The sequence below is a fragment of the Schistocerca cancellata genome, chromosome 7 (genome assembly GCF_023864275.1).
Source record: "Schistocerca cancellata isolate TAMUIC-IGC-003103 chromosome 7, iqSchCanc2.1, whole genome shotgun sequence".
NCBI classification, from domain to species: domain Eukaryota; kingdom Metazoa; phylum Arthropoda; class Insecta; order Orthoptera; family Acrididae; genus Schistocerca; species Schistocerca cancellata.
This window is the reverse complement of record NC_064632.1, coordinates 79,147,359-79,165,726: the sequence shown is the minus strand read 5'-3', so window position 1 is coordinate 79,165,726 and position 18,368 is coordinate 79,147,359. Positions and strand designations below refer to the sequence as shown.

At 42.7% G+C, this 18,368-nt stretch overlaps 1 protein-coding gene and 1 non-coding gene across 2 annotated transcripts in view; both read left to right on the top strand.

Moving 5' to 3' along the window:
• The window catches only part of LOC126092519 (uncharacterized), a 224,392-nt gene that overhangs the window by 18,505 nt on the left and 187,519 nt on the right, over window positions 1-18,368 (top strand). The gene's annotated exons all lie outside the window — the stretch shown is intronic.
• Window positions 2,796-2,870, top strand: Trnas-cga (transfer RNA serine (anticodon CGA)). Its single transcript has one exon. It is a non-coding gene; the product is annotated as a tRNA-Ser (tRNA).

Here is an 18,368-nt window from a genome sequence, read left to right as displayed (position 1 = left end):
AAGAAGTACGCCCTAACACCGATTGAATTACGTGGCGCCCGACAAGAATCACTGGCAAACTTCGTACGACATAGGGAGGATTTGTACACTGTCAGTAGCGTATCCACTGGCATTTGTTTCTTTTTCCAATTAATTTGCTGCTTATTGTAATAACAGTACAGAAACTTTAATAACTGTTAGACCACCTCTGGTATTGGATTCTGGTAATCTGTATTTCGTACAGAAAAAGTAGCTTTTTCAAGCCTGAATTTTGGATTGACTCCTGCTGGCGTCTACAAATGCCTCGCAATATACGCTCTCACATCATCACCTCACCTGCGTTGCAGTAGCACGTCAGTATTACTGCTGACGATAAAACCATATCCACCTTACATGCAGCGTTGAAGTACAACGAGAAAAATTGCAAATAAATAGGACCGAACCGAAAGAAAACTCGCGCGGTACACAGTTTTACATTCAGCTGCGGGGTGAAACATTCAATCTGTACAACTTAGTTATGACCAAAGGGTGACATGTCAAGCCACATGTAGGTCAGTTGAGCAACGGTAGCCGTTGTCCAGCGAAGAATGTGTACACATGCCTTAGTGCATGTGGCCAGGTATTGTCTCGGTTACGTACGACGTCAACCAAAAACAGTGAATCAGTCTCTGAAAGAACTTCAGATGTTGGATTTCAGGTAGCTCTTGAACATTCTTTTCTCTTATAAAAAGTGAAGAATACACGGACTTGAAGATGAGTGCGATAAATGTTGGTTAGCTTATCATAAGATGCGTGTATGAAGTTTTAGTTCTGTGTTAACTAGCATAACCCCAAGAAATACGTTTTCAGGTTTTTTAAAATTATTTAGCCAACCGCGGTGGCGGAGCGGTTCTAGGCGCTTCAGTCCGGAACCACGCCACTGCTACGGTCGCAGGTTCGAATCCTGCCTCGGGTATGGATGTTTGTGATGGCCTTAGGTTAGTTAGGTTTAAGTAGTTCTAAGTTCTAGGAGACCGATGACTTTCGACGTTAAGTTTCATAGTGCTCAGAGCCATTTGAACCATTTTTAATTATTTATTGTAATATTCAATTCTATGACAAGAATGATATTATAATGGCATTTTGACTTTCCATCGTAGCGAATGGTGGCAACCCGGCCGTGCGATGTTTTGCAGTCTCTATACTCTGATGAGACAAAATGTTATGACCACCTTCTTAACAGCTTGTTTGTCCGTCTTTGGAAAGAAATACGTCACTTATTCTGCGTATCAAGGATCCCACAGTTCGTTAGTAGGTTTGTAGAGGTATGTGGCATTAGATGTCTACGCACGGGTCAAATAACCCGCGTAGAAAACGGGTCGCTGATTTGCGTACACGGTGACGGCGCCCGATAGCGACCCGTATGAATTCCATGAGATTTAGACCAGGCGAATTTGGTGACCGAGACATCAGCGCGAGTTCATTATTATGCTCCCCAAGCACGGTTCTGGCTCCGAGACACGGACAATTATACTGCTGAAAGAAGACATCAGGCTTTGGGCAAGACATCAAGCTTCACAGAATGCAGGTGACTGGCAGCTGTTATCGTATCTTCGATTACTACCACAGGTACCACGCAAGCGCGGGAGAATGTCTCCTGTAGCATAATAATGCTCCTAGCAAAGTGCGTCCGTGTCGCGCAGCGCGTTTCGACGCTGTTCACCTCGATGACGGCGTCTGTGGAGACGATCATCGATCTAGTGTGGCAAAAATGTGAATCACCCGAAGAGCCGACACGTTTCCAATGATCGACGGTGGAATCCCGATGGTCCGGTACCCAGTGAAATCGTAATTGACAATGTCGTTGGGTCAACATGTGAACGTGTAGAGCTGGACTACTGCGGAGGGCTCCATGTTCAACAATGTGCTGTGAACGGTGTGCTCCGAAACACTTGTGCGTGCTCCTGGTTGGTTGGTTGGTTGGTTTGGGGAAGGAGACCAGACAGCGTGGTCATCGGTCTCATCGGATTAGGGAAGGATTGGGAAGGAAGTCGGCCGTGCCTTTTCAGAGGAACCATCCCGGCATTTGCCTGGAGTGATTTAGGGAAATCACGGAAAACCTAAATCAGGATGGCCGGACGCGGGATTGAACCGTCGTCCTCCCGAATGCGAGTCCAGTGTCTGACCACTGCGCCACCCCGCTCGGTCGTGCTCCAGCATTGTGCTCTTTCGGCGGTGATGCCACGAGTCACCATGTCTCCTACTTTACAGAGCAGGCAAGCCTTCACGCCCCACTTTCTTTGAAGAGTAGTGCACTCCCAGGTATTTAGCAGTTAGTGGTAATTTCACTGTCCTGCTACCTCTTTCCGTAGATGCCTAAGGCACCAGCATGTAACTTTCGAACAGCTTCGCCGCGTTCGAGAGATACTCGTTTACCGGCTCTGCGTAATAATAATCTGCCCCTTGTAAGTTGCGCTTATCTCAGTGGATTTCCCCACTGCAGCCCATACATTCGCTAGGATGATCCCTAGACCGTGCCTGCTGCGCCTACATACTTTTCTTACCACGTCAGGTGCCCGAAGCGTAACCACGATGCATCAAACGTCACGGTGGGCTGTGGTTATAATATTTTGGCCGACCACTGTGTATAAAAGTAACTGAGGCAACCAAGCCACTCACTCACTGACTCTTCATCGCCCGGCACAAACCACTCTGGACAGAAACTGGAAGTCTGCAGATGGTGGTGACCTTATACTGTGGGCGTCGTTTAAGAAAGGATGTTTCTAAAAGATGAGATACTGGCAGAAGTAAAGCTGTGAGTACCGGGCGTGAGTCGTGTTTCGGTAGCTCAGTTGGTAGAGCACTTGCCCGCGAAAGGCAAAGGTCCCGAGTTCGATTCTCGGTCGGGCACACAGTTTTAATCTGCCAGGAAGTTTCATATCAGCGCACACTCCGCTGCAGAGTGAAAATCTCATTCTGGAAACATCCCCCAGGCTGTGGCTAAGCCATGTCTCCGCAATATCCTTTCTTTCAGGAGTGCTAGTTCTGCAAGTTTCGCAGGAGAGCTTCTGTAAAGTTTGGAAGGTAGGAGATGAGATACTGGCAGAAGTAAAGCTGTGAGTACCGGGCGTGAGTCGTGCTTCGGTAGCTCAGTTGGTAGAGCACTTGCACGCGAAAGGCAAAGGTCCCGAGTTCGAGTCTCGGTCGGGCACACCGTTTTAATCTGCCAGGAAGTTTCATATCAGCGCACACTCCGCTGCAGAGTGAAAATCTCATTCTGGAAACATCCCCCAGGCTGTGGCTAAGCCATGTCTCCGCAATATCCTTTCTTTCAGGAGTGCTAGTTCTGCAAGTTTCGCAGGAGAGCTTCTGTAAAGTTTGGAAGGTAGGAGATGAGATACTGGCAGAAGTAAAGCTGTGAGTACCGGGCGTGAGTCGTGCTTCGGTAGCTCAGTTGGTAGAGCACTTGCCCGCGAAAGGCAAACGTCCCGAGTTCGAGTCTCGGTCGGGCACACAGTTTTAATCTGCCAGGAAGTTTCATATCAGCGCTCACTCCGCTGCAGAGTGAAAATCTCATTCTGGATGTTTCTAAAATCCACCACTACGGGGGTGAAATAGAGGATGAAACGTTTTTTGGAAATATGTCGCTACTAAACCTGTTTTGAAGCTACACCTACTGGAATTGATATTTGGTCTCCAGCCATCGTCTACCAACTGATGGTAGTTGATCATAGTTGATGGTTGGCGACACAGCGTAGTAGAGGTAGTCTGCGAAAATCAGTTCATAGAGGTTGGCCACCGAGGAATAGTGTATACGACTGGAGTTAACCCCCTCAGCGTCAGTTAAGGCAAGAAGATGGAGTACTGAAGCAATGAAACTGGTAGCAACATAATAAATAACAACGTTAGGAAGGCTGTAGGTGCTCAGTTATATTACAAAGCCTTAATGAGCTTCCGACACTTTCTTCTAGATCACGTACACGTACTGTAAACAGTAATGGTACTGTCACACTTCCTTGGGATACTCCGGAAAGTATCTTTGCATCCGCCGATTTTGTCTATGGCAAACTGCTGTTAGAAGGGGAGCAAGTTCTTTCGCATAATCTTTGTAGAATCATGTAGGTATATCATATGGTGCTGATGCCTTTACCCGATCGGTTATCTCACTATCTGCCATTTAGACCTTCGTACGATGATTGAAAAGAGGGACCATGTTACAACCTTCCACGGTGAAACAATTTCGTAAGACCGAATTTTGTTTTCGGCCTTCTCTCTGTTGTCTTTCGTTTCTGTGTTTGTGTAGACGCTGGGTGAAAGAAGAGAGGATCTTGAACCGCTTCATGATTTTACGTAAGACCAAAACGTCTTAGGGCTTTTACTCTGATCGCCTGGCAAAATTTTACTTTCTAAATCATTGAGTGAGTGCTTCTCTCATGACTCTCCTTATGCTCATTTTCGATTCGTTCAGCTAGGCTTTGACTTGTCTTGAATCAGTAGCCGCGCGCAAATTTATGGATAACTTTATATCATAGTGACATGTACGTTGAATAGCCATGCAATTTCGTAACCTTTATATTAGCTTCAGTGGTTGAGCGAATAGCGTTCAATGGACAGTGTTGGCCATTTAAATTGCATCACGAAGTAGAATAGGAAATATATAAATTAAATTTTTTATGCATCTACAATACAGTAGGGAGAAAGCCTGATGAAATTTGTAAGATATTGTGGCTGATTTGGTTATAAATACGGTGCGAAATTAGCTGCCCCACCTGCGACAGAAACGATGGCTCTAATGGAGCGGCGCACTGAGTCCAACTCCGCCTGCATGACAGATACGGGTACGTCATTCCACGCTGCCTCAGCTCTCCGCTTCGGTTCATCAATCACAGCGACTGGCGGGTGCTGAAGCGCCAGCCTATAGGCTACACAGCGTCCAGTGATGTGTTGGCAGATGTGCCAACACCTTGTAGTTAGAGGAGGCCGAAATGCACGCTATTTATCTAACGCAGACTGGCGTGAGGTCTGGAACAGGATACGTAATGAATGCTATAAAGAAAAGTACGTAGCTGCTGGAATACTTAACTTTAATCCATCATTTGTATACAGCATTCTTGATGATACAATTGAGACTCTCTCTAGAAATGGTTAATGGCTCCTTGCTAGGTCGTAGCCATGGACTTAGCTGAAGGTTATTCTAACTATCTCTCGGCAAATGAGAGAAAGGCTTCGTCAGTGTAGTCGCTAGCAAAGTCGTCGTACAACTGGGGACGATTCCTAGTCCGTCTCTCTAGACCTGCCGTGTGGTGGCGCTCGGTCTGCGATCACTGACAGTGGCGACACGCGGGTCCGCCATGTACTAATGGACCGCGGCCGATTTAAAGCTACCACCTAGCAAGTGTGGTGTCTGGCGGTTGACACCACATCCAGTGTCACGAGTCCATCTCGTTTCACTTCACCCTCTAGTCGCTACGTAGGGTCAGTGCAGGTTTCGTAGAATAAAAAACCTAAGTGTCAATATGAAGCCTTCTTTGAAACTAAATCGCTAATCAGATCTTAGTAACTATCACATCTTTCCTGTGTTCAGGCACTTGTTATTGGTCATTATGACACAATCAGATAAAAAATTGTGCAGTTTTTGAAGTATTGCCTGCTGGAGTGGCCTAGCAGTGCTAGGCGCTACAGTCTGGAACCGCGCGACCGCTACGGTCGCCGGTTCGAATCCTGCCTCGGGCATGGATGTGTATGACGACCTTAGGTTAATTAGGTTTAAGTAGTTCTAAGTTATAGGGGACTTATGAACTCAGATGTTTAGTCCCATAGTGCTCAGGGCCTTCTTTTGAAGTATTGGAGAAACATCTGTGGGCAGAAAATTGATCTTTTCGGAGTGCCAAACGAAGCCCTGAACCATTACACCTGCAGTTCAGTAACAGACGCTACTAGTTTAAGGTCTGCAGGATGGTGAGCAACAATAGTTACGCGTCCGTCACCGTAGGATAAGCTGAACCGCTCCTCCTTCGAGGATATTACGTTTTGTCTCTCAGTACGTCAGAGTTAGCCTATTAGCTGTCGAAGGCATCACTGATTTCAAGGAATGAAAACCGGCCTGAAATCTTCTAAACGCCGTGCTCCAAAGCTCTGATAAAATACAAAAGTATATCCATCACTAAAAAGCTGTTATAAATCTTTATTTTTCTACGACCAGTCTCCAGATTTCATCATTTTGTGGCAGACCAGAGCATACAATTTTTTTTGAAGGGAAAGACCTAATTATTTAAATTTTATTTATTTATTTATTTTTGAGTTATTAGTCTCTTGATTGGTTTTATGAGGCCTGCCAGTAAATCGTCTCCTGCGCCAGTTCTTCATTTCAGAGTAGCACTTACACCCTACCGAGCGGGGTGGCGCAGTGGTTAGACACTGGACTCGCATTCGGGAGGACGACGATTCAATCCCGCGTCCGGCCATCCTGATTTAGGTTTTCCGTGATTTCCCTAAATCACTCCAGGCAAATGCCCGGTTGGTTCCTCTGAAAGGGCACGGCCGACCTCCTTCCCCATCCTTCCCTAATCCGATGAGACCGATGACCACGCTGTCTGGTCTCCTTCCCCAAACCAACCAACCAACCAACCAACCAACCACTTACACCCTACGTCCTCATTTTTTAGGTGAATGCATTCTAAGCTCAATATTCCACTACAGTTTTTACCTTCTGTAGTTCCCCTTAGTACCAAGGATGCCTTAGCACATGTCCTATGATCCTGTCCCTTCGCCTTGTCAGTTTTCCACATGTTCCTTTCTTCATTGATTCAGCTGAGAATCTCCTCATTCGCTATCAGACCACCTGATTTCCAAAGATTTTCTGTAGCACAGCTCAAACGCTTCGGTTTTCTTCTGTTCCGGTTTTCCCACCGCCCATGATCCATAACAACACCATCCTGTACTCCAAACGTACATTCTCAGAAATTTCTTCCCCACGATCCTATGTTTGTTGCTAATAGACTTTACTCGCCCACGATGCCCTCTTCACCAGTACTAATCTACTTTTTGTGCCAACCTTGCTCCATCTATCATAGGTTATTTTGCTGCCTAGGTAGCAGCATTCCTTAACTTCTACGTGATCCACAATTTAGATGTTATGCTTCCTGCTGTTCTCATTTATGCTACTTCTAATTACTTTCGCCTTTCTGCGATTTACTGTCAGTAAAAGCTCTGTAGTTTTCAGAATTTTAATTCTTCTTCTTCTTCTTTCGTTTCACCCTATTTGGGGTACGCTCGATCAATCATTTCTTTGTGCGCTGTTCTTTTCTCAGGGCCCAGCATTTCTTCATTCTTTCTGATCTTCTTTTCCTCTCAACTTTCCGAAATAAAGCGTTTGAACTTTTGTGTGGATTTGTCTTGGAACCTTATGTTTTCATGTTTAGTAATTAATTTTGTATATAGATAATTAATTTAGTACGTAAGTGAATTTCTTGAAATCTTTAATTCTACTAGGTCTTTCTCAGTTTCTTTAACCCAGTTGGGTTTCGTTTTGCGTTTAAGGAAAAAGTCAAAAATTTGTTTAGTTAATCTTTTGGAATTTATTCTGAGAAGATGACCATAAAAATTTATCCTCCTTTTTCGCATAGTAGCTGAAAGTTTTTCAGTTTTCCTGTAGAGAGTTTCTTCTTCACTTTCGCTGCATGTAGTAATGTCATCAGCGAATCTTATCATATACATCCTTTGACTTTGAATTTTAATCCCATTATTAAACCTTCCTTATATTTCCGTCATTGCTTCTTCGAGGTGTAGACAGAACGGTGGGATCGAAAGACTACATCCCTTTCTTATACTCTTTTTTAATTCGAGCACTTCGTTCTTGGTCTTCCACTGTTAATATTTCCCTGTTGCTTTTTGTACACACTGTGCGTCACCCGTCTTTCCTTGTAGCTAAATCAAGTTTTTCTCAGAATTTCAAACATCTTGAACTATTTCACATTGTCGAACGTTTTTCTTTAGATCACCAAATCCTATAAACGTGACTTTATTTTTCTTCAGTCTTTCTTCCTTAATGAACCGCAGTGTCAGAACTGCCTCCCTGGTACCTTTAGCTTTCCTAAAGCCAAACTGGTCGTCATCTAACAGATCTTCAGTTTTCTTCTCAATTGCTCTGCATGCTGTCCTTGTCAACAGCTTGGATGCACGAGATTAAGTTGAGTGTGCATTAGAGTGTATATAATACTGTAGTAGTAGTATATCGATAATGGTACTTACTTTAAAGCAAGAAGTGGTGTAAAAGACCTGTCCACGTGTCAATGATTGCGAAGTATGTTTCATAGTTTTTATGGTGGGCTTAAAGGGACTTTAGGGGGATCTTAGCAGATAACGTTTTGACAAGGAAGCCATGTCCGGAAAAGTACTATTTGCGTTAAAAATAAGTCTGAAAGTCGGATCGTTTACAAATCGCCCGCTTCGCGATACTATACGTAATTATAGAGCTGCACGAAGAACTGTTAAAATTACGAACAACTTCAGTTGGAAAGACCACATAGATAATATTGTGGGGAAGGCGAGCCAAAGGTTGCGTTTCATTGGCAGGACACTTAGAAGATGCAACAAGTCCACTAAAGAGACAGCTTACACTACACTCGTTCGTCCTCTGTTAGAATATTGCTGCGAGGTGTGGGATCCTTACCAGGTGGCATTGACGGAGGACATCGATAGGGCGCTGAAAAAAGGCAGCTCGTTTTGTATTATCACGCAATAGGGGAGAGAGTGTGGTAGATATGATACGCGAGTTGGGATGGAAGTCATTAAAGCAAAGACGATTTACGTCGCGGCGAGATCTATTTACGAAATTTCAGTCACCAAATTTCTCCCCCGAATGCGAAAATATTATATTGAGCCCAACCTACATAGGTAGGAATGATCAAAAAAATAAAATAAGAGAAATCAGAGCTCGAACAGAAAGGTTTAGGTGTTCGTTTTTCCCGCGCGCTGTTCGGGAGTGGAATGGTAGAGAGATAGTATGATTGTGGTTCGATAAACCCTCTACCAAGCACTTATATGTGAATTGCAGAGTAATCACGTAGATGTAGATGTAGATGTAGAACGTCCTCCAGTCGCTTCAGTACATCACAGACCAATTTCGTCCGTCTTCAATATCGGCTGGAGAGGCGGGTACGTTCGCGACTGGGAGGGTTGACTGCGGCCCTCCACGGACGCGCCACAGGCTTTGTATGAGAGCGAGTCTCCAAGGTGCAGCTTGTGCAGCTAACAGTTGAATCGCCGCGTGTAGCACATCGCGTAGAGCTCACAGCTGAGCTCATAGTCTGCGCTGCGTGCCTACCGAGAGGCGGGAGCTTGGAAAGTGATCCGATCTGCGAACATAGTTTACGTTCCAGATGTACGTTTCCAGATAAGGATCATCATCATCATCATCATCATCATCATCATCATCATCATCATTTAAGACTGATTATGCCTTTCAGCGTTCAGTCTGGAGCATAGCCCCCCTTGTACAGTTCCTCCATGATCCCCTATTCAATGCTAACATTGGTGCCTCTTCTAATGTTAAACCTATTACTTCAAAATCATTCTTAACCGAATCCAGGTACCTTCTCCTCGGTCTGCCCCGACTCCTCCTACCCTCTACTGCTGAATCCATGAGTCTCTTGGGTAACCTTGCTTCTCTCATGCGTGTAACATGACCCCACCATCTAAGCCTGTTCGCCCTGACTGCTACATCTATAGAGTTCATTCCCAGTTTTTCTTTGATTTCCTCATTGTGGACACCCTCCTGCCATTGTTCCCATCTACTAGTACCTGCAATCATCCTAGCTACATTCATATCCGTAACCTCAACCTTGTTGATAAGGTAACCTGAATCCACCCAGATTTCGCTCCCATACAACAAAGTTGGTCGAAAGATTGAACGGTGCACAGATAACTTAGTCTTGGTACTGACTTCCTTCTTGCAGAAGAGAGTAGATCGTAGCTGAGCGCTCACTGCATTAGCTTTGCTACACCTCGCTTCCAGTTCTTTCACTATGTTGCCATCCCGTGAGAATATGCATCCTAAGTACTTGAAACCGTCCACCTGTTCTAACTTTGTTCCTCCTATTTGGTACTCAATCCATTTATATTTCTTTCCCACTGACATTACTTTCGTTTTGGAGATGCTGATCTTCATACGATAGTCCTTACATTTCTGATCTAGCTCTGAGATATTACTTTGCAAACTTTCAATCGAATCTGCCATCACAACAAAGTCATCCGCATATGCAAGACTGCTTATTTTGTGTTCACATATCTTAATCTCACCCAGCCCTTCTATTGTTTTCAACATATGATCCATAAATAATATGAACAACAGTGGAAACAGGTTGCAGCCTTGTCTTACCCCTGAAACTACTCTGAACCATGAACTCAATTTACCGTCAACTCTAACTGCTGCCTGACTATCCGTGTAATGACCTTTAATTTCTTGCAAAAGTTTGCCTCGTATTCCATAATCTTGTAGAACAGACAATAACTTCCTTCTAGGAACCCAGTCATATGCCTTTTCTAGATCTGTAAAGCATAGATACAATTCCCTGTTCCACTCATAACACTTCTCCGTTATTTGCCGTAAGCTAAAGATCTGGTCCTGACAACCTCTAAGAGGTCTAAACCCACACTGATTTTCATCCAATTGGTCCTCAACTAATACTCGCACTTTCCTTTCAACAATACCTGAGAAGATTGTACCCACAACGCTGATTAAAGAGATACCTCTGTAGTTGTTACAATCTTTTCTGTTTCCATGTTTAAAGATTGGTGTGATTACTGCTTTTGTCCAGTCTGATGGAACCTGTCCCGACTCCCAGGCCATTTCAATTATCCTGTGTAGCCATTTAAGCCAGATATGGATTCCTTATCAAAATTTTGTGTGCCACGTCCGCTTTACAACCTCTAGAGGCCTGTAACAGAAATTGTGGAGTACCTCACACAGCCATTCAAATAACTGACGAAACGCAGCTGGGTGAAGTCTTCGACAACCGCTACACACCTTGTCATTTTCAAGGCACAAATTCAGAGAGCAAGCGTGGTGTCGAAGACGTTACCCGGCCGAATTTCTGTTATTTGAACTTTTCATACGAAGGGAGATACTCATGTTTCACTCCTTATAATGTTAAATAATGTGAAAGCATATAATTCTATAAACACAGTTATACTATACATCAGAACAATGGTACTACATAACAATTTTTAAAACCGCACTTCAAATTCCCTAGTTTGTATTATCTAGTCGTGTTCGTGTGTTGTGTAGTGTCGTGCCACACTTTATGTAGTTTTTGCCTTTTTGCTGCCTCATAAGCTGCGCTAATATGTATTCTCCTGACATCAACAAAATTTAATGTCTCTACTATTGTTTAAATATTTCTACAGGCCCTCGTATTTTTGCTCAGTTATTCCTCTGATTCCATCACTACTTAATATCTCAAAACAACGTGATTATTTTTATATTTGTGTATTTCAGGTAACTGTTACTTAATGGTTCCCCTGGAACTCTCGACAACCTACAGTTCTTTCAGTTTATTCATGTCTCATTTCCTTAATTTCCTAACTTTACGTAATTTATTCAGCTGAATTTCATGAATAACAAATTATGACCACATTGAACATCTGCTCCTGAAAACGTTTTTTAAGTTTAAAGTAGAGTTTCTAGATCTGTCTTTTACTATCATATAATTTATCTGTAACCTTCCAACGTCTACAGGGATCTTCCAAGTGTGTAACCTTTTCTCATTATTCTTAAAGACAGCGCGTGCGACGCATGAAGTGCGTATGCGTTACGTTCTAAAGGGTGGTGTCGCCCGTCCATGTTTTACAATTTCTCATTCGCTTCCTTTTCCAGTTACCTACCTCATCTACGTTTGCACTGACTGTAAGATTTTTATGAAGAGCCTTTAGAACTTTGTAGATGTCTGATATGGAGAGAACTATATGTTCCAGCGTTGGAAGCCGAGGTCTAAGTGTAATTGTAGTACAGAGCTTTCCAAACTTCTCCTCATTACGACGCCATTTTAATATGTTCGATTTCACGAGAACTTCTTTCACTAACACTAATGAAAGAGTGTCTGCTATATTTTTTATACCATTTCTAGGTACAGTACAACTATACGTTAAAAACATTTCTTCAGATACTAAATTTTTCAATGATTATAAGTTCAGTCTCTCAGATGGGCTTGACGAGAATTCCAAACCTGTCTTATATTAAATCGGATGCAGGAAAAATTCGCACGCATTTTCTAAGCTTACTTTCTCAGACTTCGACGTTTTATTCTTTTTAAGTCAGTCATAACAGAGAATGGACTTTTACAAGAGTATGTCGTAGAAAACTGCTGCAAAAAGATGAATGCTTTTTTATTTGGGTGAGGGTGATGTTTCTGAGTAGAAAAATCCAGTAGCAGCATAAATCTGATTCGTGATACTTAAGTTTTGGTGTGTGTGTGTGATTTTCAGCTATGCTTCTTGTTCAAATAACAGGTAAGTCTATTGACTAATAAAAACAATAAATTAGTAGGGACGACTTACAACTTTCAATACAGATAGTGCGACCAAGATTGATCGATGTGATACTCTATTTATGGTTTTCGCCGAAAAAACTATTCTATAATAATGGATTAACTCATCATCATTTTCTTAATGTCTCTAGTTAGGTAGCTATTAGAGAATACCACGATCTACGCAGCTGAAACCTTTGGAAAGATAAAGAGTCATACCATTAAGTGATACGTCGTTATTTAAGGATGTGATACAGCAGATTTTTGTTCAGCAAGATCTGGTGACACGTTGGTCATTTTGTTTCATTGGTGCTGAAACGCTATTGTAGAGTAACTAGTATTAGTTTTATTACAATAATGAGTGAATCATTTCTTTAAAAGTACTAAAAGTTAAATGAACTCGCTTTTGATAAGAATACAACCATGGGTTGCGATTTTGGAAACACAAGTCTGTCATGTAAATTTATTTGAAACATACTTATGAAACAGCTATTGAATGTGAAAAATGTAATTTCAACTGAAAGTTGAAAGGCAGTGATTAAATTAATGGGAACTCAGGTGTCAGAAATATATTTACAATTTCATTTATATTTGCCACAGAAGCATGAATAAGTAAATGTTAATAAAATGTAGCACTGGATGTGTGTGAACAAACAATAATTTGTCGGTATACAACTGTGACTTCAGTATGATCCGAAGATCGTTATAAAACGTATTATACAAAGGTTAGCAAGATAAAAATATCCAAAATTGGCCGCCTCCCCCCCTCCCCCACACACACACACAAACTCACAAACTCAGTGGGCTTGTCTCAACAGGCAATGAGGAATTACCATTTATAGCATGGCACGCAGCTACGTACTGAGAACTTTTGGAAGTAGGTCTGCATTCACCAATTCCCCGTAATTTGTAGAAAGAATCGTTACCGTCCACGTGACGTGTAGGTAGTCTGATATACCTCCATACGACTCATGGTTATACTTTCTTTGAAAAGAGTCTTTCTTCACTGAAAGAATTTATTGATCATTTAGAATGTGGTATTGTATTACTATTTACACTGGAAATATTTATAATGTGCGACACGAAGAAATTGTGGTGTCTTATTTATTTTGAATCGGAGAAAACTGAAGCAGCGATGGTGTTATTGAAAGGGCTGAATATGCGACACCAGACAACAATGATATACTTAATTCAGGATTACGCGATACTCCCCGTTGCATCCCTTCTCTCCAACATCAGTCATGTGTTATTTACTGTCTCATTGCATAAGTAATTAAGCTACGCAGGCTGGTAAGAAATAGTCTGAAAATCTCTTAAGGTTGCTGCAGTGGAGTTGGTACTGAAAAATATTCGTTAAGAAAAAAATTCGACACGTTGCGCCGTTTCCGGTCTATTTAGCACTGAACTTAGCTAATCAGATCGTCGCGCGCGCAGACCGAAGCAGCCTGCCAGGGGCAGTATCTCGAAACCTGTTCTTCGTTTGGCTTCCTCAAACAGAACAAACGGAAATTTTGCATACGAAGCTTGAATTTATCGTTTCAGAAAAGGACACCTTTTAAATAGTAATTAGCAGTTGATTAAGTGAATAAGTAGACACCCTTTAAATAGTAATTAGCATTTGATTAAGTGAATAAGTAGTTACTCACAGGAGCACAGATGTCAGTGCATTACCTCATTTTAGAGCGTGAAAGTGCTTGATTTCACGCGCCTGACGACCAGATTGGCTAACTTCTATGCTAAATAACTCAGAAATACCACAATGGGTCGAATTTTTTTCTTAAAAATTATTTCTCAGCACAACACCACAACGCCACTTAAAGACTTTCAGAGCGTTTCTGATCACTGTGTATAACTGTAGTGGCCTGACAAGACAGCCAGTCCACAGTGACAGGTAACCGAAAGCACGCGTACACACACACACACCGGCTGGCGTGAGTTCTGGAACAGGATACTTTGTGAATGCTATAGAGAAAAGTATGCAGCTCCTCGGATACTTAACTTTATTCCATTATTGTGGTACATCGCTCTTGACGATACAAATGAGACTTTATTTACAAGCACTGTAAGGCTAATGGCGCCTTGCTAGGTCGTAGCCATGGACTTAGCTGAAGGCTATTCTAACTGTCTCTCGGCAAATGAGAGAAAGGCTTCGTCAGTGTAGTCACTAGCAAAGTCGTCGTACAACTGGGGCGAGTGCTAGTCCGCCTCTCTAGACCTGCCGTGTGGTGGCGCTCAGTCTGCAAATACTGACTGTGGCGACACGCGGGTCCGACATGTACTAATGGACCGCGGCCGATTTAAAGCTACCACCTAGCAAGTGTGGTGTCTGGCGGTGACACCACAATAACTCCTATCTGAAGCAGTTGAGGTAACTCTCTTAGCACAATTACTTATCAGAATGGCAACACACACTCTGGTGTCCATACTAATTCCCAGGCACGCGTGTCTCAGTAAATATATTTACTCCCATAACTGAAATTGTGCTAGAATGTTAATGACTTTTGTGCTTAGAATGAAAGATTTGCTTTAAATGGGAACAGTTATTGCTCTTTTCACCATTTACAGCACTGTAGTCCTTTGGTTATGAAAACATGCTGGAAAGTTCTGATATTCCACTCATTAGACTGGAGAAGAAAAAATGTAGAAGTGTACGAAGAAGATTTTCTTTAGCCCGCTTCCATGGTGCCAGAGGAAATCCAGTAGTTTTCTCTCGCTGTCAGTCTATTTTCTGTGGTTTCTCTGAAGAGTCTCTTCCACTCGGTAATGTATCAAATGTGTGTGTAATCTTATAGCACTTAACTGCTAAGGTCATCAGTCCCTAAGCTTACAGACTACTTAATCTAAATTATCCTAAGGACAAACACACACACCCATGCCCGAGGGAGGACTGGAACCTCCGCCGGGACTAGCCGCACAGTCCATGACTGCAGCGCCCTAGACCGCTCGGGCACTCGGTAATGTTTCAGGCGTCTCACATTGCATTAGAAACATAGTTTCGAATCATATAGCTTATTTAATAACGAAGGAAAGAAATTATGGGTATGAGCTCACAATCATAATGAACTTTACGAATAAGCCGTGCCGGCCGCTGTGGCCGAGCGGTTCTAGGCGCTTCAGTCCGGAACCGCACTGCTGCTACGGTCGCAGGTTCGAATCCTGCCTCGGGCATGGATGTGTGTGATGTCCTTAGATTGAGTTAGGTTTAATTAGTTCTAAGTCTAGGGGACTGATGAACTCAGATGTTAAATCCCATAGTGCTTAGAGCATTTTGAATAATGCCGTCAAGATCCTACTAGGATCCTCTATCTATCTTCGTTTGACACGTTTCAACTCTTGCTATCTTTTAACCGGAACTTCTCCCAAAACAAAGATCTCAATAAGTATATAGTAAATAATATACTGAAGAGTAGCGTGGAGAGCTGCATCAAACCCGTGTCAGGACTGAAGACCACAAAAACAACAACATACTGAAAACACTTTCTATTTCAAGCTTAGCGTCAATATACAGTAAATGATGCATGGAAGCAAGATGTCATAGAATTTTAGAGGTAAGGTCCCGTTTCAATGTAAGTACTAGCCAGCGTTTTTTAAAAGAAATATTCCCACTTTCGTAACTCTCCTCGTAAATCACTGAATTCTGTTTAGTGAAAAGTGAAATTAAATATGTGGTTCACATTCTTCTGACAATGTAACTGATGTGAAAAAGATCAAATATCGACTTTACAATTTCTGTCTATAACTTCAATACATGAACGCAATCATAAATTCTTCAGAAAAACATTTATAATATTTTTTCGTATAAATAGAATACGACTCATTTCTCGTCGGACAACTGACTTCATTCCGTCAACGAGAAATTTACTTTTGATGAGTAACAGAGGAAATATATAAAGGATATGTAGAATTTGAAATATGATTTTCTATACCCTTCCAGGTGAATACTGGAATCCTTCTATATAGGCGACAAAAAACTGTTTTCTCATCCCCCTCATGGCCAATTGTATTATCTACACATAACATTAAACTATTCCCTGTTCATCCTCGTCGTCCACAGTGACATTCTACTGATGAATGTCTCTCTTCGGCTTCCTTGCCATTTTGATACTTTATCGTGATAATACGACTATACTTCCCTATTCATATAGCTTTACAAACTCCCATATACTCCCCTCAGAAAACTCCACCTCCCAGTACGCTGGTATCCGCCTAACACTCCTATCAAATGTAAACAGATTGTCTTCCTCCTCAGCCGCGGCTCCCCTCTGGTTGTTATCTCCCTCTGCATTCCACCCTCAGGCACCCAACGACAACTTTATTGCCTTCCGTAGCTCCCCCCAAACGTCAGTACCTACCACTGAAATTCTCCAATAAGTTACTTCTCCCTTGTCCTAACTAAACTACTGCTGATATCTCCAATACTCTGATATAATTCATAAAATTCTCTCGGATTTCTTATTACTGGAGTTGTTTAGACACTAGATTCGCATTAGGGAGGAACAGAATCAAAGTCTTTCGCTCATCCTTATTTAGCTTTGCTGTGATTCCCCTAAATCACGAATGACGGGACGCTTTTTAGGATGCGAACGATTTCCTTCCTCACCTTCGTCTGATCAGAGTTTATACTTCCTCCGTAGCAATATTGTCGTCGCGTCGGACAGAACATTAAATCCAGACGTTCCTTCCTCTTCCTGTACTGATACAGTTGCAGGACAAAAAGATTTTCAGTGAATTATAGTCAATCCTCATTGAGACTCCACAAGAGCATCATATTAGAAGAGGTTACACGTCCACGTACTCACAAGTCCCGAAAGATGTCTGTAATCGACAGGTACGACAAGGACGAGGAAGGGCCAAATGATCGATGGGAGCCCGTGAATATATTTAGGCCTATATCCTTTACAGACATCCGATTCTGTACATTTCTCTTTTCGCCTTAATGCGTTTAATGGCGCAAGACATTCATTCTTTCCAGGGAAAATAATTCCAATCTCAGACATCTGGAATCTCTTCCAAATGGGTCAATAACCCCACAAAATATAGTAGAATCGTCCTCCAGGACTGAACATTGATACCGAGCGAGGTGGCGCAGTGGTTAGCACACTGGACTCGCATTTGGGAGGACGACGGTTCAATCCCGTCTCTGGCCATCCTGCTTTAGGTTTTCCGTGATTTCCCTAAATCGCTTCAGGCAAATGCCGGGATGGTTCCGTTGAAAGGGCACGGCCGATTTCCTTCCCCATCCTTCCCTCACCCGAGCTTGCACTCCGTCTCTAATGACCTCGTTGTCGACGGGACGTTAAACACTAATCTCCTCTCCTCCTCCTGAACATTGATTCTGCGTCGTGTTCTGCCAGCAGCGGTTGCAAAAATTTCGTTTTCCTACACTTTTTGCCATATGCCCGACGTCAATATGTCCACTGAGCAGAAAGCGTTGCTCATCCGAGAAGGGTACTCTGTAGCGACGGACAAAAGTATGGCTTAGAAACTGTGAGGGGATTATGTTTTCCGCCGATGTACTGACCTCAGCGCTCACTAATATGTGGTCACAGCGTCCATCAGATTCAGACTATGCATCCTTCTGAGGCCACTGAGCTCTTGAGACAGACAACAGTCTGTTTGCCCACTCGGTTAGTTCGACTGTGTGTCTGCGAATGCCACAGATCAGTTGAGCGTGAAGCACCATCGCTGAAGACGTTCAGCTCACATGCCAGCAGCGCGTACAGTATTTAAAAGTATCAGTGAAGATTCCAGAGGTTCAGTTAGAACTCATATTAATGTGGCTTTATATCACAAATGTTTTGTCCAGTAATTCACCGAAGATTAACAGTAGCGCAGAGAAAGCTTAAATGTAAATCATTTGAGCGATAAGATAAGTGGTAAGGATTA